Below are 25822 nucleotides of genomic sequence, written 5' to 3'. Positions count from 1 at the left end.
GTTCTTCCATGTTGTCACAGATTTCCGGGTTCCTTCCTTTGGTGAACAGCATCCCACCATGTCTCTGTGCCGAGTTTCCTGATCCATTCATCCACCAGCGGCTATTCAGGCTGCTTCTGCGCCTCAGGTGTTGTGGACCCTGCCGCAGTGAACTTGGAGTGCAGACACCTTCTTGAGATGCTTCCTTTGGATAAATACCCAGGAGTGGGAGCACTGACGTTTCTATTTTAAAATTTTTCTTTATTCCTCACAGGTTGCCGCAGTCTGGCTGGGCACAAATAACCAAGCCGCCACAAAGCCTTGTAGGTTCAAACAGCAACTCTTTATTCCTCAACTCTCACCCACACTGCACACGCACTACTCGGGAACACACTCCTTCCACCGGGCTCCGAGCTCGTTCCCAATCTCCCCGAACCCACGCAACTCCAAAGTAGCGGGCACCGAGGCAGATTCCTCCAGAGCCACCCTATTCCCTGAGCAGGGTCCATATACAACTCAATCAATCCAGCATCACAGCAATTATATACAGCTTAACTCAAATCATCATCTCAATGGTTCGCTGGCACCTTTCAACCATTCCCTCTGGCAATATGCCAGGCATCATTCTGACTCGGCTGTGGCTCTCAACAACAGGTTTTTCCCACATTCGCTCCAAACTTCACAATTCTTTACTCATGACAGATTCCCTCACCTATTAACCCCTGGTGCCTTCCAATTTCTGTTTCTCTGACAATTTCTGAGTATTTTGTGAATAAGTATCTCTTTCCTTTGGTGATAAATGGAGTTGAAATCAAGGATGAACCTCCCACAGTGACGTTGATGAGAAGGATCTCAGACCAACACTGAAAGGTGAATTCTCAGCTTCAGCGTGGTAGCAAAAAGGCAAAGGTCATTCCAGAGATTGCATCTTAGAGACAACAGATTTCCTAACAGGCTAGAACAACCAGAAAGTCAAGTTTGGAATTCCCATGCTTTCAATGTTTATTTATTTTATTGTTTGGTTTTATTATTATTGTTGAATATCAAATAGTATACTTGGATTTCATATATGGGGATTTAAATATTGTTTTTCAAAATTAAGACTCATTATTTAGTAAAATCATGAAATTTAGCACAGTATAACACATGTATCTGAGCAGGCACATTGAAAACAGTGTCCGAAAGAATGTTGACTACAGTGACAGTCAATGGCTTGAACTCTAGTTGAGCTCTTACGACAGGAATTTTAAAATGTAACTATCAGATGTGATAGTTGGGTCATGAGAAAGTCACTTATGCATTCCTCAAAGGCTTCCTTGTGATACTTTTTAATAATTTGTTTTTAAAAGGTGTTCTCTGCAAGGCACATATTTAATTCCTACCTCTCAGAATTTTAAAAATGAATTTGACATTTATCTTGGTGTTAAGAGTCCCAAGGGATACAGTCCAAGACCCCCAGTGGATACTGAAACCCTGGATAGATCTGAACCTGTAGAGATGGGTTTTTCATGTACATACTATGCTTTTCATCATAGTGAAAATTACCTGAGAAAAACAACTTAGAAAAGGAAATATTTATTTTGGCTCATGGTTTCAGAGGTTTTAGTTCATGTTGGCTGGCCGCAAGGCACACACATCATGGCAGAAGTGTGTGGCAGGGAAAGTTGCTCAACTCATGCCATCCAGGAAGCAGAGAGACAGTGAGGTAAGGTCCAGGGACAAGATTCAGTCCCCTGGGGCACGCACCTGTGATTTACTTCCTTCAACCAGGATCAACTGCCTACAGTATCCACCACTTTCCTTCAGCTCTCTCAGTGGATTAATCCACTGATGAGGTCTGAGCTCTCATCATCCAATCACTTCCCCAAAGCCCCACCTCTGAGGATCACTGCACTAGGGCTGCAGCCTCAACACATGAGTTTTTGGAGGACATTCCAGATCCAGACCATAATAGAGACACACTAAGATAAAGCTTAATGTATAAACTAAGCAAAGCCAGAGCTTACTCTTACTACGCATAAGTGAAACTCCCATGAAGGAATGATCACAAATGAAAAAGTTACATTTGAATTTCATATCTTTAGAACTGTCCTGGAGTTTAAGTCACTAATAGTAATTGTAGTAAATATTCTCTCATCTTCACTGAGCTAGCATGGATATGTTCGTTACACTGTGCCAAATCTTATAATTTTATATAAAGAACAGATCTTAACTCAGAAAAACCTAAATTTTAAATCTATGAAAATGTACTGTAATTCAATATAAGAATATAATGAAATAATAATAAAATGCAACAATTATAACAATAGGCCACAATGCAAGTTATGTGAACATGGTCTCCCTCTTGGAAGCATGAGTGTTAATATTATTGGACTGTACTCACTATGGGTAACACAAACCGTGGGCACAGATACCACAGAAAGCAAAGCCCACAGATAATGGGGCTACTGCATTTGCAAACGAGATGGAGTTCACTCAGATCTCCAACTCAGGGGAAACAGATCACAGGTTTCTGCAGAGCAAAGTCGGAATAGCATGGGCTTAGAAACCAGAACCCCAGGCCTGGTGGCAGTTCTGCCCCTCCCCACTTTGCTGTGTCACCTTTGGCTATTGGGGCATCTTGTGCTCCTCCTTAGAGATGCAGCATGCAGCCTGAGTGATCTGTGCACTTCCTCCTGGCACTACTTCCCTGGAATTTCCTGTGATATGATGCTTACAGTTATTACGCCTCTAACGATAGATGCCTATGATGAAAAATATCTAACCTTTGACAATGAAATTTTTGTTTTTATCCTGTACAAAACCATTTAGTTTGATCGAGAAATAAAGTATTTGTAAAATAATAAATAAAACAAATTGATGTAGGTTGGTCTGGCCTTGCAGGGTTTCAGAGGAACTCAGTGTGAAACAGGGTTTAATGAAGATCCTGGACAGATTTGCAAAGAACCCAGAACCCCCCACCCCTACCCCTCATCGGTGAGCTTCCTCTCCTTGGTTAGCACCATAAATAGCAAAAGGTGTCGATTTGTAGGATTTTCATGACACCTTTCCTCACAGGCGGCTGCAATCTGCAGGCTGAGGACTCCAAACACTGCATTCTCACTCAAGCTCACTGGGACACATTTGTGATGTTTCTGAGGCCAGGTAGCAAGTATGGCTCTCAGAAGTCTTTTTCCTAGAAGAAAACAAAAGTGGGACACTGGAATGACTGGATCCAGACGAGGAGAACTCCACCAGATCCAAAACAAAAGACCAAGAGCCCATGTCTTAAAGATGGACCATTTTTTATTAGGTTTCATTACATTTAAGAAATTGCTGGGGCTGGGATTGTGGCTCAGCGGTAGAGTGCTTGCGTAGCACTGGCGGGAAATAAATATTTAAAAAAAAAAAAATTGCTAGGACTTCTTTCAAAAGGCCACATTTACTTAACACGAGATGTTTTTGTTAGCAAATTGCCTCTTCTGTACTCAAAGAATAAATACATAAGAAATTTTCCAGGAGTAGGAAGAAAACACATAAGCAGTCAAACATCCAAGGAAACTTCTGGAAGTTGAAGTTGGTATATTAAGAGTCAGTTTGATCAAACAATATCATGTGAGCTGCTTCTCTACCAATAGCAGTTGTATTATACAGCAGACACTTGATTCCTGGGGACTTCTGGAAGTTGGGATTCAAAAAAAAAAAACTCCTTTCCCATCAGCCACTGTTTGTATCAGATGTCTTGTTCCACGGTCTTGTATGCTGGGGAGGACATAGAGGAAGAGCAAGAGAGACCACAGGAACGAGAAAGAACGACAGACGAGACAATCACAGCAAGTAATCAAGAACTCTCCACAAAGACAAGGACCAGACCAATGCCTTCAGCCTCATCTATGCCCTGCCCTTGCTCATCCCTGAACTAAGGCCAGAGTGAGGTGCTCACCAGCCATTCAGCAGACCTGGATCTTACACAGACATTTCCCTTCCCCGGGAGAAGTCACCAGATAGGCAGCACATGGGGCCCCCAGAACAGGAGAGGATTAAATCAGGTTCAGCTGGTCCAGGAGCATCAGTGAATCACAAGCACTACGGCTTCTAATCCCCTTCCACCTCACCTCTGCTTCACAAGGAAATTAAATATGGAAGCTTGGAAATGCTAAGGATTGCTTTGCTCTCTCTGGATTTTGGAATGTAGGAGTGCCTTCTAAGGCCAGGCCCTGCATGGTGACATTGTATGCAAGGAAAAGGAAACCATCACTCTGAATCTGCTCAGTGGTTTGGGGGGTGGCATGGAGACTATGCCAGTGAGGGGCTTGCGTGTCATTATGGGGGAAATACCTAGTTTGGAAACTGGTAGCAAGTGCCAACTTGAGCATTTGTAGCATCAAAACCCTGATCTATTCCTAAAGCATCTATCAGTGCAAATAGCAATCATGGTTGAAGGCACCAAAACATAAAATGCTGGATGCCTCATTTTCCAAAAGTTAGTCTTCTAAGCACCAAGTTTAATGCCACTACAGTCTGGTATTAAGTACCAAGATGAAAAAAGATTTAGATCAAAAACAAAAATTAGAGAGCTTTTAGGAAGAAAAAGACATTGGTATTTGCAAAATATATTTTAGACGAAAGGCAGTAATGAATGACTTTTCAGAGGGAAATCAGAAATCACCAGTGAAAAATAGCTACTTTTGTATGACTCAAGTGAGTCACTGTCTGCAGAACTCTCCAGAAAGAGAATGTGGGCGGCCAGGCCCGATTGCCGCTGTGATCTGTGGAGATGTCGGAGCAGGCAGCACGTCTGCTAATGAGACCTCAGAAATGTCTGATCATCTCTTCTAATTGCTCTGAATAATTGGAGATCTGCATGGCCTGGCCTCTCCTTCCCATAGACGGTCAATTCAAACATGCAAATATGAAATTATTTGAATACTGCTCTAATTGGAGTCTGGGCTACCCATTATTTGCTAGAGAACAAAACAATATGACTGAAAAAAAAACTGACTATCAAATCCTTCATTTTAAGCTTCACTGAACTCCCCAAATTACCCCAGGCAGGCCTGACAGGGACCACTTTACAAGAGAGTTGATGACCCCTAATTAAGACACAAGGAACTTCTAGTTGTGTTAATATTTGAAATTGAAATTGGTTTGACCTATGCATTTCCATACAGTACCACCAAATGAAACTCAAATCCAAAATGTCCAATAGTCCAAGAAATATATTGCAAATTACCAAGTCCAGCAGCACCTTCACGTCCACTGCATTATGGAACGGCAAGTCCAACATACCATGCCCCGTGACAAGGTTTCCACTGAAACCGTATCCAGCCAAGCATCTGGTCAGGCATTGCCAGTTCTTTCACCATCAGAAGTCGGGGCCCCAGTGCACACTTTGTGGGGTGCTCCCTTTGGTGGAGTAGCCTCTTTCCATCTCTCTCCATTTGTCCTCTCAAAACACTCATTTCTTCACGAGTCTCATCTTTTTTGCTGTCCCCAACCTAGCCTCCTCCTGCTATCATGCTCCAAGATGTCTCCTCTGCTTCCTGATCACAATGGGCATTTTTGGCCCTTGTCAGCCTGTTCCTACCCTTGTCTTGGAAGAACTCAGCCCCATTGTAACAGAACTTTCCCAAGGAAGTTACAAAAGCCTGCGGTGCGGTCTCTTGTCATTTCTGCTGATGCCATCTCATCTCCCTACATCTGTCTCCCCATCCGCAGTGACTTTTTCTCCAGCATACCCTTGGTTACTCCCTCTACCTGCTCAATTCCCTGAAAGAGTAGTTTGCACTCCCCACATGACTTCCTCAATGCCCGGGATGTCCTTCTCTAACTCTGCAACTTCATACTAGAGAAAAGTTTTCCATAGCAATGAAATAAGAAGAAACTCTCGGTTTGCCACCAAGTACCAAAAGTAACAGCCCCAGTTCTTTCAAAGGCTAATGCTGTCGAGTCTTTCCACCTATCCACATAGCTTCCTTTCCCTCCATTTAGAAGAGGGGTGTAACAAATTCCAATGTCTCCTAGAGCTAGTCACTGTTGAAGTGATGTATTGGGAAAGAGGTGAGTGGTGTGTCTGCTGGGTGATTCTATTGTTGCTCTGCCGAGGGAAAAACCCAATAAGCTTTCTCGGTTTTCATCTTGAAATCCTCTAAGCCATTTGTTGCAAAAGTGTTTAAATTATTTAATGTTCCCCTTGAGTCTCTTCCATGACAAATGCTCATCTAATTCTGCTCTTATCTCTGATGATTTCTCTTCTGTCTTCAGAGGACCAAATTCCTCCCCCACCAGGATAAAGCCAGTTTTCCGGAGTACTGTCAGCTGATACCTGCCCCCTCCTACACTGTTCTTCCTTGTGATTTCCTCGTGACTAACACTCCTGTTATCCCTGCCTTATCCACTGGACACTCCGGAGTGTGGAGCGCCATCAACTATCTGCTGAGCAGATTCTGATACACCAGCAGGTCTCACCAGTACATGAAATCCAACATCATAAAAACCAAGCAACCTCTCCTCCCCATAAAGCCTGTTCCATTCTCCCTCCTTTCTGTAAAAGCCATTACCAATTCCCAGGTCCCCAGGCTATGAAACCGAGAGCCATCTCCAACTCCTCTTTCTCTTCTACCCCCGTACTCCCAGAGTTAATTTCATCTCCCAGAGACATACAAAGAATTGTTACTGTGAATCCAAACAGATGTTTGGAAGAAGAAGAAGGGAAATCTTGGAAGAAAATAATGTTTTAAATGTTGCAAAAGAATTAAAGAAAACAGAAGTTTCATTTAACACCTACCGTGTTCCAAAGACTGTTGGAGATGGTTTTGTTTTCCCCTTCATAACAAAGGAAACAGCGTTATTTGAAGAAGGAACAAGGGATAAATGAAGTTCTGATGAAAAACTGGGAATGTTTTTGATGAGAAAAACGAAGGAGCCTTCTCTCCAAGGATGAGAAGGACAGACCAAGGTCTTCCAGGGAGCTGGGGTTACTCAAAGACCTGGGCAGCAGAAGGGAAGAAGGGACTTATACCCAGTAGTAGCATCTTGCAATGAAATTGAAAAATCTGAAGTGCAGATGTGAGGTGTCCCACAAAAGTTCATGAGTGAGACAGCACAAAAACGTTTAGAGTGAAATAATTGGGTTATAGAACTTTATTCTCATTAGTGCATTAATCCCATTGAATGTATTCAGTGGGTGGTGACTGTGGGCAGATGGGGGTATGGCTAGAGGAAGACCGCCACTGAAGTGTGCCATTGGGGTTTATATTTTGTCCCTGGTGAGTGGGGCTCTCTCTGCTTCCTGGTGGTCAGATCCTGAGCTGCGTTTCTTCTCCACATTCCACCATGATGTTCTGCCTCACCTTGGGCCCAGAGTTATGGAATCAGCCATCTACGGATTGAGATCTCTGAAACTGTGAGCCAAATAAACTTTTCCTCCTCTAATTGTTTTTGTCTGGTATTTTGGTCACAGGGATGAAAAAAACAGAAGCTTATGTATTTTAATAGTTTCCAAGATCCAAATGGAGTGGGTAGAAGGAGGGTCTATGTGATGGGCCATGGAAAGAGATGGGAACTAACAATGGAAGCTCCTGTTTTGTATCCACTTCTTCTGTTGAGAGTTCCCTTGGTCCTGGGAGGACTTGGTGCTCTGATGAAGCCATCACCTAGACTGGGTGATGTTTGACACTGACTGAGTACTTACTGTGTATCCCGTGTCATATGCATTCTCATTCCATCTCCACAGCCACTCTCTGAATTAGGAAATTAAGTTCCCAGAGAGAACTGAGTGTCCACAGGCTGCATGTAGCATTCAACAAATGAGTGACTGAGCCAAGATTTGTGAACTTGGAAAGCTGCAGAGTGAACCCCCACCTTATGCCTCTTCTCTCTAGTTATTCCTAAAAACCCAACTCTAGGAAGAGCCGTGTAGCAGGCATGATCACTAACTCCTTAGTGATCACCAAGGGGATGCAGAGAGTGGGAGAAATATTGAGAAGGATGAAGAGCACATGTCCCAATTTTCAAAAAGAACAAGGTCAACTTTGCTAAATAATTTCCAACATGATTCAAGAATCAATGCAGGGCTGGGGCTGTGGCTCAGTGGTAGAGCACCTGCCTCACACAGGTAAGGCACTGGGTTTGATCCTTAGCACCACATAAAATAAATAAATAAAGATATTGTGTCCATCTACAACTAAAAAATACCTTAAAAAAAGAATCAATTGGTATGCTGATTGTGAGGACTTAAACAGGACATTGTGGACATCAGGAGTAGCATAATTCTTCAAAAGCAGAAAACAGCAAACTAATGGTACCTCCATTTTTTTTCTCCTGGCACAGGGTTCCAGGGTAAGATTCTGGAGACTTCTGCAGAGGCACAGAAGGTCAGATGGTGAAGAACCTCAGGGCTAGCTGGCTGGAGACCCTCAAGTTCTCAGTGATGTGACATTATGCCCTACACATCTCCCTTGTGGACAGTTCAGGTGGATCAGCAAGTGTTTTGTTATATTGAGCTGAAATCGAGTGTCATGAAAGCTTCCACCACTTGCTTCTGCTTCAGATGCCTAGAGGACTTCAGCATGGCTCGGACCCTCTTTTCTAAGAGTGGCTCATACCTGAGCGTGAACCTTAGGTGCCTTTCTCCCATCCTGGGCAATCTTTCTAGGAGAGGAGCCCTCTCGTTTACGTCATTTCCCAATCTGTTACAAACCATTAGAACCACTTAGGAGCTTTTTTTTTTTTCAAAACTTAGAAATGTCTTTACTCTTGATTTTAAGGTCTAAGGTGAACATCTGATTAACTTGTAAGAAAAATTGGGAGATTCTTTCAATATTTTATGTTTTTAGTTCCTGAAATACAAATCAAAATACCTTTTGGTTACATATCCCTTGAACAAGTTTGATATTCTTTTCAATACATTGTGGACCAATACAGGCACTTTAATGTTTCCTTTTTAAATACAATACATCTCGTTTTGGAGGAAAACAGCTTATCAGAAAGAGAGATGGTACACAGAGTTAGGGCATACCTGCCAACTTAAAATTTGGTCCAATAAAATACATCAATATTCCTCTTCTAACAAAAATAAATTGATCCTCATAGTTGAAAAAAACAGAAATGTTTGGCATAGCACTCTGAGTGAGCTTAGAAAACAAGTTAAGATGTGTTTCAACTCTATAGAGGAACATACAAAATCTACCTAGAAACATCTGACAGAAAAACTGGTCTGTTTACTATTGGGATGTTTCTGCTTCAGAGGGGGAGAGAAGGTACACCAGAGGACGATGAAGACCCGCAACAGCCATGGAATCACTTACTGAGAATTAATCAAAATTTAATGCAGAATAACAAATGACAACAGTACAACAATCTCAACAGTTATTCAATGCCTGGAAAACAAGTTGTAAGCTTAGAACAAGTACGTCAGCAGGAACACTATAATACACTGGTACAATTTGAAGGTGAGAAACATAATACATACAAAATACTTTGTGTGCAAGTACCTTAGTTCTGGGACCCTGGAGACCACAAAACATACAAAGTAAGAATATGTCCAAGCTGCCTCACCTTCTACCGTTCTCTTGAGTATCAAAGTCGGGCCACCTTTGGCACCTTGCAGGGTGTCTTTTCTTCCTTATTCTTAATGTATATACTTGCCAGCAGCTTTGCTTCTCCTCAGTCACAGGCTAAGTGCAGAGGAGCGTTACCCTGAGTGTCCTGGATGTTTGTGGATGCTCTGTACAGAAGGATGTGAATCAATCTCAAGTCACCCTTGGCTGCTGCTGCCCAGTGCATTGCTGTAGCCTCATAATGATCCTGAGCATCTGGATTAGCCCCACCTTCTAGAAACATGAACAGCAATCTCATGCCTGTTTTTGGAAGCTGCACAAGGTAGGGGAGTACAGCCATCTTGACTGACGGCATTCACTTGAGCACCTTTTGCCAGGAGCGCTTTTACAATTTCATCCCATGCAGCAGAAGCAGTGATATGAAGAGGAGACCAGCCTGCATCATCTTGATCATTCACTGGCACTCCAACTTGCAGCAAGAACTCAGCAATTTCAGTATGCCCAGCTGAATATGCCCAGTGCAATGCAGTTCAGCTGTCCTGGTCAGTCTAGTAGCCAGTGATTTATCAGCCAGGATACTCTCCTTCAACTCTTCTACCTTCCTGCTTTAAGCCAAGTTAGACACACACCCCTCCACTTCACTTTCCCAGGATCTCCGTGAAGCACAAGCAACCAGGAGCTTTTTCAAAAAACAGAATTTTAAAAAAATTATTTGTATTTCTTATTGGTGCATCATAATTATACATAATAGTAGGATTCATGATACCATATTCATACTTGCACGTAATACGATCCATCTCATTCCCCCTACCTGACCTCCCTCCCTCCTTCCTCTCCCCGATCCACTGGCTTACTCTGTTTATCTCCCTCCTATTATTATTATTGCATCATGTGCATTATAATTATAAATTATATTATGTGTAGTACGCATATATTATATTATATTATGGTATATATGTACATATATATGCAGGATTGTGGTATATTAATATATGGTCGTAGCATAATCTGGTCGATTTCATTCTCCAATACTTCCCCACGTCCTCCCCTCCTCCTTCCTTTTCCACCTTCTTCCTCTCCTTTACTGGTATCCTAGGGAGTTGTGTTTTTTGTTTGTTTGTTTTGTTTTGTTTTTGTCTTATTTTTAAAGAACTTTCTAAAGTATAAAAACATTCCATCATTTGGATGAGATTACAAGAACATTATGTCTATCACGCAACATCATCATTTTGTATCATTCTGTTATATTTAGTTGAAATCTCTCTTATAAAAAACAGTTGAGACACATTAGGCCCCTGGGTGTGCTCAGGTGCCCTTGACTTCCCTTTCTTCCTGTTATGGATCAAACTCTGGACCCTCAAAATTTATATGTCAAAGTCCTAATTTCCAGGACCTCAGAAGGTGACCTTATTTATTGAAAAAGACTATTGTTAATACAATCGTTCAGATAAAGTCATATGGGGTATGGACTTTTGGTCTCCTGGAATTGCAAGACCATTAATATTTGTCGTTACTCCCCCCCAGGTCTGGGGCTGTAGCTCAGTGGCAGAGCGCTTGTCTAGCATGTATGAGGCACTGGGTTCTATCTGTAGCACTGCATAAAAATAAACAAATAAATAATCTACAACTAAAATAAATAAATAAATAATCTCCCAGTTTATGTATTTTGTTAGAGCAACCCTAGCAACCTGATATACCCCTAAAGATGATCACTGTCATGGATTAAGTATGTATCCCTTTCAGAGATACATTGTAGTGCATCTATAAATATTTGAAAGTAATGTCCTCCAGTTTATAAACTCTACATAAATACTGTATATATCTTCTAACAAGTTTCATTTTTTCAGTTTTCAGGTTCCTCCATCTTGATACAGGTGCCTCGGTTCAGGGTTTGTAAATCAGTGTGCTATAACTGGGATGCGGAAATGCCAAAAATTAGATTCTCCAGGTTGACTGGGAAGGACCTGGTCTGAACAGAACCCCAGAGAAGTTTCAATGGATAGGATTTTACAAATACTTGAGTTCCATGAAATCACTGTTTTCGTTAGCTTAATATACCATATATTAAGAATAAAATATGATTAGTCAAGGTCATAGTACGAGTCAAATTCTGGGCTATTTTGTTCCATGTATCTATTTGTCTATTATACCAAGCTGGCTCTTCCTTGACTACTGCTTTATAAATAGGGTAGTATATAGCCTCTGTTCTTTTCCTAGATGGCTAATATTCTAGGTCCTTTGAATTTCCATACGAATTTTTTAATTCCCTTGAAAGGGCTTTTAAAAGACCTGGAACATTTTTTTTCTTAAGAGCAACTGAAATTGTTTTATGTATATGTGTACATATTTGAGTGCTCACATTGAGAAATCAAATATTCATATTTACAGTCCACAAATTACATGTTATATGTATATATTCATATTCACATTTGCTCCCAAATATATTTAAATGCATAGGAGCTTTTATATATATATTTGTCGTTACGAGTTTTTTTTTTAAAGTGTATTTGTAATGATATTTTGGTGGTATTATTCTGATGCTTATTGAATATAATAAACTCTCAATCTTTCAACCCTGTAACTAAACTTTAAAAATTAAGTTGCATGTAAATTATATTTTAACAAATTAATTTGAAATTATGAAGATGATTTTTGTCTTATTATTTATTTATTAGATCTAATCAGTTATACATGACCATAGAAAGCTCTTCAATTCATTATACACAAATGGAGCAGAATTTTTCACTTCTCTAGCTGTACGTGAAGTACAGTCACACCATTCATGCAATCATACATGTACCTCGGGCAATGATGTCCGTCTCATCCCACCGTTTTTCCTACTTCTTTGACCCCTCCCAACCTTCCCTTTGCCTCCTCCCCACACACACCTCCCCCATTATGGATTCCTCAGTCTACACCCTAAAGACTTAAGGACAGCATACTACAGGGAGACAGCCACTTCAATGTTTATAGCAGCACAATTCACAATTGCTAATCTGTGGAAGCAACCTAGATGCCCTTCAATAAATGAATGGATAAAGAACCGTGATACATACATACAACAGCATATCACTCAGCTTTAAAAGAGAATAAAATTATGGTATTTGCAGGTAAATGGATAGAGTTGGAGAAGATCATGCTAAGTGAAGTAAGCCAATCTCAAATAACTAGGGACCAAATGTTTTCTCTGATAAGACTTGGGACATTTTAAGGGAGATTGCACTGAACCTATAGATCATTTAGGGGAAGAGAAGATACCTAATAATTTTGAATAGTAAATTTATGAACATAATATATCTCTTTGTTTTATTTTCCCTCATCACTGTTTTGAATATTCAGTGTAGAGGTCCTTTGTATGATTTTTTTTACACTGTTATAAGTGGTACAGTTTATATTTCATTTTCCAACTGTCATTGCTAGGCTGGGGAAATAGTTCAGGGGTAGAGCACTTATCTAGAATGTGCAAGGCCTTGAGTCAATCCCCAGAACCATCAAAGAAAAAAATCTAATCATCATTGCTTTATAGAAATATGTAGTATATCTACTGTATAGAAATATGCAGATTTTTTACTGACCTTGTATCCTGTTGCCTTGTTAAGCTCACTTTTTGATCATAGTAGGATTCTTTCATACACCTGTCCGTGAAAGCAGGCAGTAGATGTCTTCTACCCAGCTTTGAGGTGCTGGCTAGGACCTCCAGTATAATGTCCTTTTTTATTGATTTTTTTTATATATGACAGCAGAATGTATTACAATTCATATTACACATATAGAGCACATTTTTCATATCTCTGGTTGTATATAAAGTATATTCACACCAATCTGTGTCTTCATACATGTACTTTGGATAATGATGCTCATCACATTCCACCATCATTTCTAACCCCCTGCCACCCTTCTGCCCTATCTAGAAAGAATAGTCATCGCTTTACTTCGATCTTAAGGAAAATCATTCCTTCCTTCCCAATTAGGTACTATGTGTGGAGTGTATATTTTTGTAGATGCCTTTTATCAATCTCAGAAAATTCCTCGTTTCTTTTTTTAACTTTTTTCTTCATTTACTGAGGTGAAAATATAATTTTTGTTCTTTATTCTCTGAATGACATTGAAGAATTTTTAAAATGTTTAGGCAGGGGGAAAAAATAAAGGACATGATATAGTATCCTTTTTTTAATATTTATTTTTTTAGCTGTAGTTGAACACAGTACCTTTATTTTATTTATTCTTATGTGGTGCTGAGGATCAAACCAAGGGCCTTGCACCTGCTAGGTGAGTACTCTATTGCTAAGCCACAACCCCAGCCCTACTATCCTTTTTAATAGAATGTGAATTAAATTTGTTATTATTGCTTAAAGGGTTTTTTTTTTAAATTACTTTTCTTGAATTGTCCTTGACAATTTGGTATCAGGTTATGCTGACCTCTTGGGAAGTGATCTATCTGACCTATTTTTTAAAGAATTTGTATAAGGTTAGTGTAATCTCTTCCTTACATATTTGAGCGAGTTCACCACCAAACCTAAATGGAACTAGAGATACTTTGTGAAAAGATTTTAAATTATAAATTTTATTTCTTTATTCAATATAGGGCTATTTAGAATTTCTATTTCTTTTTGTGTACATTCTACTAATTTGTGTTCAAGAATTTATTCATTTTCCTAGTTTCTTAGTATAAAACTATCTTTAGTATTTTCTTATTTTTATTTTAATTATATAGATTTGTTTCCTCTTTTATTCCTTATATAGTAATAGCTGTTCTTTATTGTCTTGTTAATATTTTCAAAGAAACAATTTGAATTATACCTATTTTCTCAATTTCAGGGTCTATTTTCTATTTTGTTCATATCTTCTCTTATCTTTATTATTGCTTTGCTTCATTTGAGGGCAGTTTTTCTTCATTTTTCTAGCTTCTTATATCATTTATTTTGAATCTTTCTTTTTTCTCTTTCCTAGTACAAGCATCTAAAGCTATCTGTTTCCCTCTAAACACTACTTTAGATATATCTCATACATTTTCATATAATTTGAATTTTCAACATCATTTAGTTCAAAACAATTTCCAAATTCCAGATTGTGACCCATGGGTAGTTTAATAGTATGTAGTTTAATTTCCAAATATGTTGAGATTTTTCAGATGTTTTGTTAATGATTTCTAACTTAATTCTGATGTGCTCAGACAGCACATGCTATACTATTTCAGTTCTTAGAAATCCATCAAGACTTAGTTTATGACACAGAGTGTGGTCTATCATGTGAATATTGCATAGATATTCTATGAAAGGCTATGTTTCTGTGGTTGTTGGCTATTTATTCTATAAATGCATGTTTATTTCTTTTATAGATTTACTGATTATTGTCTAGTTCTTGAGAGAATGGTACTAAGATCACCAGGTATAAATAAAGCTTTTTCTTTTTTAAATGTCTCATTTCTAAAACTTCGCTTCTTGCATTAAGATGTCTATATTGGGTACAGACACATTCAGAATTGTTATGTCTTCTTGACAATTTTGACATTACAAAAATGGTCTCTCCATCTCAGGTAATGCTTACTCTCTTCAATCCCATTCTGTGGCAATTCATGTGGCCACTCCTGCTTTACTGTGCTTACTATTTACCTTGTAGCTTATCTGTTGCTTTTGTTTTGATCTAGCCATGTATGTAAAAGTGCATTTCTTACAAACAGAAAATAGTTGTTTTACTTCTTTAAATGAAGTCTTACAATCTTTGTCTTTAAACACATTTCAATCTGTATATGGGGTAAAAATGGGAGTTCATATCCCACTTGAATCAAAGTGTGAAATATGATATATCAAGAACTATGTAATGTTTTGAACAACCTACAATAAAAATTAATTAAAAAAATAAATAAATAAATAAAAAATAAACACATTTATATTTAATATAATTGAAGAGTTGAATTTAAATCTACCACCTTGCTGTTTTCCTTAGTATCACAAGTTTCTTACTCCTTTTTTCTTTCTTTCACATCTCCTTTTGGCTTCATATTGAATTTTTTAATATTCTATCTTTTCCTGATCTATTGTATTTTTAGAACTCTTATATTATTTTGCAGTATTTACTCTAGAAATTACAATATGTGTTTTAACACAATATGGTCTGTCTGAATTAATAATACAATATTTCACATGTATTATGAGAAACTAACAAAATAACTCTGTTACCACCAATTTTTGTGTTGTTATTGTCATTTTTTAGATATATTATAAACAACACAATATATTTTTATTATTCTTGCTTAAAGAGAAATTAAGAATTGAGAAAAGAGAGGTCTTCTGTTTTTCTACAAATTTACAAGTTTACAGAACTCTTCATTTTTTCCCGAATACTCAGATTTCTACCTGGTAATATTTTTTCAGACTGCTATTCCTTTAACATAATTTTCAGTGCAGTTGTCTGTTTTTAGTTACCTAAAAAATCCTTTTCTTGTTTTTATTTTCATACTCTATTTCTCCTAGATATAAAATCCTAGGCTGATTTTGTTGTCATTGTTGTTTCAGCACTGTACAGATCTTTCATTGTCTTCAAGTATATGTTAATTTTGACCAAGAAGTCTAAAAAATTATTATGATTATTTCTATGCATCAAATATATCTGCTTTTTCCTCTTTTTAAAATGTTCTCTTTACCTGTAGTTTTAGCAGCTTTACTATGATGTAAGAATGATTTTTCTTTGAATATTGGTAATTGGTATAACTAAGCAATATCAATATTATTATTATTATTATTATTATTATTATTATTATTATTATGTCTAGGTATATTGAGCCTCTAGAATATGCAAGTTGGCATTTTTCATCAAATTTGGAAAGAATCTAATCTTCTTTCCATTATTCCTTCCTTTTTTCTTTTCCCTCTCCAATCTCTATCTTTTTTTCCTAGAACTCCACAGATATGATAGACCAGTGGATACTTTTCATACATCACTGAAACTCTCTTCATATTTTTCCAATCTTTTTCCTTAATCTCATTATTTTGGTTCAGTGAATCTATGGAGATCTATATGAATCCACTCTTTTTTTTCTTTCTGAATCTTCCAATCTACTATTAAGTCCATTCAGAAAATATTTTATTTCTGATAGTTTATTTTTCAGTCATGGAAATTTTATTTTGTTCTTTTTGATAGTTTTCATTTATTAACTGATAGAAGCAATCTGTTTATTGATTATGCTCATATATCCCCTTAAATCATTGAACCTATGTACAGCAGCAGTTTTAAAGACCTAACCTTCTAATTCCAAATATTTTTTTCACCTTTGGATCTATTTATTCTGATAATCTTTTCTGAAATTTGCTATATTTTTGTCTTTGCATGTTTAGCATATTTTTATTGCATTTTTGGATCACGTGGGTGGTAGGCTATTAATGTCTTTATTTGTTTTTCTACTTTGATTTGCTTTGTTGGTATTCTTTTATAGAGTACTGAATTGTTTTCTTTCACACTATTTATGTATTAACCAAGGGATTAAATTCTGTGATACTTTTAGATTTTGTGAAGGGTATTATGTAGTAGGCCTTACTCTGGGCTAGATGAGCTCATTTTCCTAATGTGTGGGCTTTGGGGATTCTGACCTGAATGTCTTGGTTTTTCTACATTGCTCATTGGAACTTCAACCTCAGTTCATTAAAATTCCAACCTCTCTCAATATGATGTGTCTTCTGGAATTTTGATTAATCACAATGTCCCCAGTAACCAATTTGCCAGACCTCATGGAGGTTTGTCTGCCACGCAGAACTTAGAATTCAGTTAAAGTGACCAGGGGACCCTGTGTTGAAACCTGCAACTCCTGGGTGTATTTCCCTTCTCTTCAGTATTCTGAACAAAAAGTCACTGGTGAAGCTGCCAACCTCTTCCCAGGGTTAGCTCTATGCCCTGTGTCAGTTGATAGAGTCCCCAGCAAAAAACTGAGGTAAATAAACATGGGGCTCTCAGTCTTCCCTTTCTTTGAAGTACGTAGCCTAATATTGACTGTAGTGTTCAATACCTGATAATATTTCTTTGATATATTTTTTCTCAGCTTTATTAGTGGGCAACTACATCAAAACCCATTCATTAATCATGGATATATCTATAAATCTTACTTAGCACTTCATTAATAATCTGTATGATACCTCATAGGGCTTCTCAGAATGTTGGGAACATGACTGAAAGACTAACACCAGGCACTACCTGATTTCCAGCTCAGTCAACCATGTCATCTTGAACAAAATAAAAGCTCCTTCAAGCTCAGGGAGTTAGAGCACTTGCCTAGCATTTGCAATACCTCAGGTTCAATTCCCAACACTACAAAACAAAACAACAGAATAAAACCAAAAAATAACCTCATCTAAAATTCCCTTGCCTTAAATTGAGAAACACAGTACTTATCAAGTCAAGAAATACATAGGATTAGAAGCTCTAGTATATGAAAAACCCTTAGTAAAATGATTAACAAAGAGTAAGTGCTCTAAAAGTTTGTTAATGTCATAATTAATTTTATTACTATATTTATTATTATTGCTATTTTCCCAAGAAATACCTTTGTATGCATAAATAATTATCAAAATCTGGCAAGATTAAAAAAAAGAAGTTGGTTCTACAATATATAGAAGCAAGAGTAAAGAGAGTTGGTATCATATCAAAGGGACATCTAAAATAATTTGGAACCTTTATGAGAATCTAGGCTTCTGTGTGCTCCTGGCATAGAGTGGCTACAACAGTACATTGTATTTGTGTATACTGTATTTAATTTACTTTGCATTGTAGTGGGGATTCCCATTGCACATAACAGATGTTCTTCCTGTTTTACCAAATGGCTATAAAATGAATGAGTAAACATAACTGTAATTTTGGTTTATTATTGGTAAAAGCTTTTCACTTTTCATTATTATCCAGCTAATTTGCATTTTGATGTTTGTCCACTCCTTTGCTCAATCCATGTCCATTCTGTTTCTCCTGGTAAAGGCTGGGCTAAAGATATGTCATTAACACTTATGAAATTTTCTAGTCTAGAATCATAATGGGCCAAAAAAAAAAAAAAAGCAATACAAATACAATTTCTATCAGCTGGACTGGTGAAGTGACCAGCATTCAGGAGACTTCTTTCAAGCCAGGACCTGTGAGTTTGGCTGGTTGGCCGGTTTCAGCAGGGATGGGGTGCGGGTCCTTACTGAGCTCGTGAACAACCAAGACTACTCCCTCCTTGCCACTCCTTGGCTCTGTGCCATTTCTATATTGGTTCACATCCTCTGTCATGACCAAGTGCTGCAGCCACAGCCCCCTCTTCCATTCTGCTTCCAAAACCACCATTCTGAGCTGAAGAATCTGCCCTAATTTTTATTTCTGTTTTTTATTTTTTTTTGGGGGGTGGAGAGGGTTAATGATAGTAGGAACCACCTGTATTAGTTATCTATTGATATATAGCAGACGACTCCTAAACAGAATAACTTAAAATAATATCTATTTTCTATGCACATTCTTGGGTCAAGACTTGTTAGGAAACAGTCTATACTCATTGCTTTTTACTCCAATTCTCTTGAGTTTGCAACTTCGGTCCTGGCTCATGTGTATCTGCTGAAAGAAGCTCTGGACTGCGTTTCACATGGAAGAGAGACAAAAGGAGATCATCCAAGGAAAACAAGCACAATGGTAAGAAAATTTCAAGTTATGTCACATGACAAAGGGCTAAACTGGGAGTCTGAAGACCATGGAGACCCCTTACCGTGAAGAGACAGGACATTTACTATCAAAACTATGAAGGAATACCACATCAATTTTTAGCACTATCCCATAGGACAGACTGGGACTCATGGATGGGAATGCTTTTGGCTCACTGTAAGAGAAAATACTGATATTGTGCAAAGAAGGAGGGGGCTGCTTATCAGGGTCCTCTCAGGGCATCAGGTGACCAGCCCCCTGCCACCTGTATTCCAGGGGAGATTCAGGGGCAGGGCATGACAGTGCAGTCTGATCTATAAGGTTGTTTTTAATGTAGTTCTCTGATGCAATCAATTACAAGCCAATTGCTAATCAAGCCTAATTATATAATAGCTCCAGTTCTCCTCTCTCTTTCTACTACCAACAAGATTAAAATAATACTGCGTTGTCTGAATTGTTACTGAAGCTTCCCTCCTGTTTTCCACACACAGCTGTATCAGACAATGTCTGCAAAAGCACAGTCCACACCTGACATTATTTAGTGAACATTTCTTGATGGAAACCTATTATCTTTGGCATAAAAACCAGACCTGTATCCACACCACACCAAACCCTTATCTGCACTCCCTGGCCTCTCTACTCTTATCCATATGCTGAGATTAGATGAGACTCCTCATCATTCACCAAATGGGGAAAATCTCTTCCCGTGACAAGACTTCTACTCTGACCAAAAAACCCTAACTTGCCATCATGGGCCTTGCCATTTAATGGGTAGGCTGAGACACAGGCACAGAAAACTAAAAAAAAAAAAAAAAGTTTTAGTGCCCCAGAGTAGAAAAGAGCATGGTGAATCCTGTCTCAGAAAATCAAGGGCTCTTTTTTTTTTTTTGAATTTGTGGAATTTGAACAAGCTGAGATAGAGCCAGGATACCACTGTGCTTTTAGCTGGAGTTGAAGGACTATTTCCACCAACCATTCTAAAGTAAAGGAGGGAGAACAGGGTTCACTGAGCCATCAGTACTGACAGCCCATCAATGTCGAGAGACCTCAGCCATTTCTGTCTTCGAGCATTCCAATAAATGAAACATTGGACCATGGTTACAGGATGAGTCTACATGTTCAATGTTATATTAAGCAAGTTAATTTTTCTATGTAGACACAAAAACTGAATGTCTCACCAACTAGAGATGTTGTCAAAAGTCTAAATATTGAGCCTCTTTATGAATGTAAAGACCAGAGAAAATCCCCCCCTCCCCCATCTCAGTGACAGACCAGAAGTATGATTTTGCAACTAAGTAACTGAGAACAGACAGAGGGTCTTCAGGAAATCCCTGGATTCCCTGGAATACTAGGGCTCCTTTAGTCATCTCCACTGGAACCACTAGAAATGGTGGTGGCATGTGTGCCATGTCCTCCCTGGGGAGGTGCATTCCAAGAGACCTGCGGGTCCCTCAAACCTGCCTAGACCAAGCTCCACATACACTGTTTCTCCACGCAGACCTACCCATGATGAAGTTAGTCTATGAATTAGGCCCAGTAAGAAATTAACAAAGACAACTAATAATAGAGCCGAATGATTACAACAATATATTGTAGTTAAATTGATGTGAATGTGATCTCATTTTCTCTTTCTCCCCGTTCCTCCTTTCTCTATCACCCTAAAAATCTTATTGTTCTGGACACACCCTGTTTCAAACCCTGGCTGACCATGGTTGATGCTGGATGACTGAAAACTTAAAAAGTGAGCCGGCAGAAGGGGTTCTGCAGTGGAAGAAGAGCACAGTCCAGAGTCCCCCTGGAGGACTCCAGTCAGCAGGGGACTCCGGCAGGACAGCAAACAGCTTGGGCTTTGGATCCCTTTTGTCATATTGAGGGGATCGGCCAAGATGCTCCTTAAGATTCCTTATACTCTGACATTGGAAATTGTGTTCCACTTTCTAGGTGTAACTAAACAAATGAAGACTCCGCTATCATCATAATTTGGGATATGCTAAGTTCATATTTTTTTTTCTTTTTTAAAAAAAATCCTTTTAAACTAGTGTTTTCTTGCATAATATGTAATGAATAATAAGGATATATAGATGTAGGTAATATCTTCAAATTATTTCACCGCCATTCAGAACCATGGGGGGCATTCATTTTACAATCAGACGAATATAAATTTTCATGCAGAGACAGTTTGTTTGGCACAGTAGTGACTGTGAAACAGATTTCCATCCAATGTGAGCACATAGTTCTGAAACCTCAAATCAAACCTCATTGAAATCCACTGAAAATGACCCCCAAATTGCATTTGACGCTTTTTTTATTTGTTGTCGAGAAGGTGGATCAAAGTTAAAGCATAGATTCAATTGTTGGATAATGTGTAAATTTTGCCAGAATTTGTCAATACTTTCTAAAGATATTAGGAACAGACAGAGGAAAATATCATGCAACAAGTTACAGCAGAATTCTGCTTTGATCAGTTGCTGCTTATTACAGTTTGAGCTTTAAATTATGTGCTCAGAGCTTCCTGTGCCGTCCACATTATGTTCAGATTTCTTCCTGCCTTTCTGGCCAGAGCAGCTGTTGGAATATGGACAAATCCACTTTTGAAATTTGAATATACCCAAGAATAATAAATATTCTTAGTAGAGTTTCTCAATTTACATGATTTTTATAATAATCATAAAATTGGACGACATTTCTTATCACCTAAGCAGGTGAGCACTGAACATAACTATTTACCACATGCATATAAAGCTGACCTTCTGCTCTTCTTTAGATTTAAGACACAGTTACTGGAAAGGGGACAGGCTCTGTAAGGAGAATCCCAGCTGTTTTACTTGTATTTTGCACGCCACATGAAAACTGGCCTTCACCATAGGAAAATATTGACTAGATTAAATTCACTTAAGAGCAAAGATCCATGGTCTGTTAAGTACTCTATCAGATTATTTTCAGAATATAGACTGCACCGTACACTGGAAACACATCCGGGTAGTTAAACCTACAGTAATTTATGTTGATTTCTATTGCCAGCAATTACTGCTCAACATCACATCCTGTTAGGTGGGCAGGTAATGGAGCGTGACGTCTGGCCTGGGCTGCAGAATGGGCCGTCTCGGCTTCGTGCCCATGAATGAACATATGTCAGGGCAGAGCTGAACCTGCAGGGTCTGGCGTTTCTTCTTGGCGGCTGCCATAGCTGACCTTTTCTTCTTTCTTTCTTTCTTTCTTCCTTCCTTCCTTTAATATCCTGAGTCCGAGCATGTTCCAATAACTCAGCCTACGTTCTGCCATCTAGTCGCAGGACAGATCTTTGGCTTGTTTCTGGCTGAGCTTTCCTTTCAAACCCTCTGGCCTGCTTTGGAATGACTACTCAGCTGGAATTTGAGACCTGTAACCGTTGGTTGGTTGGATACAGTGAACTCCCCTCTCCCACAGACAGCAAACAGAACTCCAGCTCTCTCTGACCCCTTTACTAGTCTGGTGGGATGTGTTTTAAATTACACAAGTTGGGGACCTCTATCTATCAGGCAGGTGTCCTGGGAGCTCTATCTGGATTCATAAGTATCACAAAACTAAACTCACCACCTCTCAGAGAAGTTCCAGTAGGCTGGGCTACGTTTTTCACAGTCCTTTCACAAAAATACTAATGTCCTAGCTGTGACTTGCTATCTAGGGGTTATATCTACAACCATGACCTCAACTGCAGCCCATGACCAAGTTCAAGGTTAAAGCTGTGCCTCCATGGCGTATTCCTAAAGACCTAGAATCCAACCGTTGGTTCTTCGTAAAGAGAACCTTGATATTGAAAGGGAAAGACACAGTAGTGCAATAGGCAGGATGGAATGATTCTCTTGGAAACCAAAGGTCCTAGAGGTTTCATGGTCTACATTCTCCTCTAGAGATGGCTGCACACAAAATTGCAGAGTAAGGAAAACTGGTCTCCAGGGCTTCCTGTCTCCTCCTTCACACATTGATTCTCTTTGCTTAGTATTCTTTCTCCCTCCCCCTCCAGCAACCCCTGCATTGTCATGTTCCTGATCTTCTGTCAAAATCTTGCCCTGGAAAAGGATGTTTTATCAGTCATTCACATCTTAGTATAAACTGAAGTAGAAGTCTTATCTTGATGATTCTGTTGTATGCCATTTTCCTCCATTAAAAGGAATTTCCAATATAGAAATAAAAAGAAAAATATATATATATATATTTAAGATAGAGGGGAATTTTCCACTATCCCTGGACTTGAAAAATTACTCCAATGATACATAAGACCATCTCAAGACCAACACAATCATTTGCTCCTATATTCAATCTCTTGGTCCACATTTATAATGAATTCTGTTCTGGAACAAAATTCCTATCCAGGATGGAGATGGCCACTGCTGTAGGGATGAGAGGGAGAGGCCCTCCTGGTTAACAAAAGTCCTGCAAGGATTCATGGATGAGGGAGGATGAGTGCTGCAAATATCTACCTGGGATCTCCTGTGTCTGCAGCAAAAAACATTCACAGTAAGACTTAGCTGGTTCATGGAAGAACCTGTACAAGAAGCTCCCCTGGTTGACCACTGGGGTTTGGAACTGGGGGAGAAGGTGGAGTCACCAGTAAGTCCTGGATTTACCATGTTATTTTAGAAGCCACCTCAAAAATATTCACCTAAATATGGACTTTCCCTCCTCTTGTTAGATGTGTACCAATCCACACTCCCTTGGGGGTAAAGCCGCCTCCCTAAGGCTACTTCTGGAGAACTGGGAGAGCTCTCTATGCCTCTGTCATTGGTGCATATCTTTTGGTTAGATTCACAGCTGACAGGCAGACAGTGGCTTGAGAGGTGCCGAGGGTCAAGAAAGGTCAAGGAATCTCAAGGGGGTAGACCACAGCAATGTGACACCAGGGGAGACCACGTGTGATCATTGTCACATCCCTACTGAGCACCTTTCCTTTGGGGTTCCAGAACGACAGCATCTTCTTAAGTTAATTGTTACAAATTGTTATAAATTGAATAAAAACTCAAAAGTTGATGTTCAAAACACCAGTACCTCAGAATGTGACTGCCCTCCTTTGGATCTTGACTGACCCACAAGGCCCATGTGTTGGAGACTTGGCTCATAGACTGGGGCTCTGTTAGGAGGTAGTGGACCCACTAAGAGGTGGAGCCTAATGGTAGGAAGTTAGGTCATGGGGCATGTCCTTGAAGGGGACATAGGAATGTTACCACTTCTTTCTTATCTCCCTTTTATTTCCCAGCTGCCATGAGGTGAACAGTTTGCTTTGCTGAATGGTCCCATGGTGGTGTGTTCATTCTCCACTGGCCCCAAGGCAAGGGAGCCACAATGGACTGAAACCTCCAAAACTGTGATCCAAAATGAACCTTTCTTCCTTTTAAGTTGATTATATTTTATCACAGTAATGGAAAACTGACTAACACAGTGACCTAATTTGTAAACTGGGCCATTTGAAGATGCATGGGTTGTCAAAGAATTAAATTATGATTTCTATTTTTTTTCCTTTTTAGATATACATGACGGTAGAGTGTATTCTGACATACCATGCATACATGGAGTATAATTTCCCCTTCTGTGGTTGTACATGGTGTGGAGTTACACTGGTCTTGTATTCACATACAAACATTGGAAAGTGATGTCCGATTCACTCTACTGTCTTTCCTATTCCCATCCCTTCTCCATTCCCTTCATTCCACTTTGTCTAATCCAATAAACTTCTATCCCCCTCCCCTTATTGTGTGTTAGGATCCACACATCAGAGAGAACATTCAGCCTTTGGTTTGGGGGGATTGAAATTTTATATTTCACTTACAAAATGATGATTTCATTTAAAGATCTTAACTGGTTTTGTTTTCAGTTCTAGAATAGTCAACATTTTATCCCACAAAATAAAGAGTTCCAATGAGCTAAGTTGAGGAGTTTGGTTTTATAGCAGGAAAGAGCTGAAGAAAGCAGAAATGAAAACACAAAAAGTGAACTGGTCACCTCAAAGTTACTTCCTTGTAGGAGGGACAGAGAAAACTGGTGAAGCTCAGGTCACTTCAGTTTTCTTTTTGTGAAAGGATTGTGTATCAGAACTTTGTTATCATGACCCTTGAAATTGGCCCGTTTGGGAAATTTGCGAAGTTCAGGTAACAGTTGAGGTGAGGCTGGTGCCATGGACAAGTGACTCCATTTAACCCTGAGCCTGCTCTGGGGATGGCCTAGTGCATGAGCTTAGTGGAAAACAATGGCCTCCTGTCACTTTGTCTAACAGGGTGGGGTCCTCACCCAGCATGACAGCGTCCACATAGTGAGGGGATGTTTGAACGCAGAGAAGCACAGAGGGAGGACATCGTGGGAAGAAGACAGAAACAGGACTGACGCTTCTGCTGCCAAGGACACCAAAGATGGCCGGCAAACCAGCGGAAGCCAGGAGGGGCCTGCAGCAGACTCCCCCTCACAGCCTCTGGAAGGAACCCGTGCTGACCCCTGACCTCAGGCTTTGGACCTCCCAACGACAATTGCTATTGTTTAAACCACTCGGCTAGTGGCCCTTTGTTACTGCAACCCTAGGACACTAAGCCAGCATCAGATTAGGTGCAGCCCCTCCTCAGGCACCAGTGGGCTAGAGAGACTCTGCTCCGTCGAGGGAGGGTGGGGAGGTCACTGTGGGCAGGTGC

The 25822-nt window shown here is 39.3% G+C and overlaps 1 pseudogene; it reads right to left on the bottom strand.

Moving 5' to 3' along the window:
- LOC143408753 (uncharacterized) overlaps positions 1–25822 on the bottom strand; it is a 197470-nt pseudogene that overhangs the window by 39953 nt on the left and 131695 nt on the right.

Source organism: Callospermophilus lateralis, chromosome 10 (assembly GCF_048772815.1).
Source record: "Callospermophilus lateralis isolate mCalLat2 chromosome 10, mCalLat2.hap1, whole genome shotgun sequence".
In the NCBI taxonomy this organism is placed as follows: domain Eukaryota; kingdom Metazoa; phylum Chordata; class Mammalia; order Rodentia; family Sciuridae; genus Callospermophilus; species Callospermophilus lateralis.
This window is presented reverse-complemented; position numbering and strand designations above follow the sequence as displayed.